This window comes from Arachis ipaensis, chromosome B08, assembly GCF_000816755.2.
Source record: "Arachis ipaensis cultivar K30076 chromosome B08, Araip1.1, whole genome shotgun sequence".
In the NCBI taxonomy this organism is placed as follows: Eukaryota; Viridiplantae; Streptophyta; class Magnoliopsida; order Fabales; family Fabaceae; genus Arachis; species Arachis ipaensis.
This window is the reverse complement of record NC_029792.2, coordinates 49,084,623-49,085,506: the sequence shown is the minus strand read 5'-3', so window position 1 is coordinate 49,085,506 and position 884 is coordinate 49,084,623.

The window sequence follows — 884 nt, the reverse complement described above, 5'->3', positions numbered from 1 at the left end:
AGAATGATGATGAGTGTCACATAATCATCACATTCATCATGTTCTTCGGTGCGAATGGATATCTTAAAAGCGGAATAAGTTGAATTGAATAGAAAAACAGTAGTACTTTGCGTTAAATCATGAGGAACAGCAGAGCTCCACACCTTAATCTATGGAGTGCAGAAAACTCTACCGTTGAAAATATATAAGTGATATTGGAGTTCATTGGTCTCGGCCCCAGAGGGGAACCGGAGTAACCAAGACCGTGAATACAATGATAAAAAGTTCTATATATACTAGACTAGCTACTAGGGTTTACAGAAGTAAGTAATTGATGCATAAATCCACTTCCGGGGCCCACTTGGTGTGTGCTTGGGCTGAGCTTGAAGTTTACACGTGCAGAGGCTTCTTTTGGAGTTGAACGCCAAGTTGTAACGTGTTTTTGGCGCTCAACTCTGGTTTGTGACGTGTTTTTGGCGTTTAACTCCAGACTGCAACATAGAACTGGCGTTCAACGCCCTTTTGAGTCATCTAAACTTGGGAAAAGTATGGACTATTATATATTTCTTGAAAGCCCTGGATGTCTACTTTCCAACGCCGTTGAGAGAGCGCCATTTGAAGTTCTGTAGCTCCAGAAAATCCACTTTGAGTGCAGGGAGGTCAGAATCCAACAGCATCAGCAGTCCTTCTTCAACCTCTGAATCTGATTTTTCCTCAAGTCCCTCAATTTCAGCCAAAAAATACCTGAAATCACAGAAAAACACACAAACTCATAGTAAAGTCCAGAAATGTTAATTTAACATAAAAAGTCGTGGCCCTAAGCACTTTGTTTTCCAATATTACCACCGGATACATAAATGCCACAGACACATAACTGGGTGAACCTTTTTAGATTGTGACTCAGA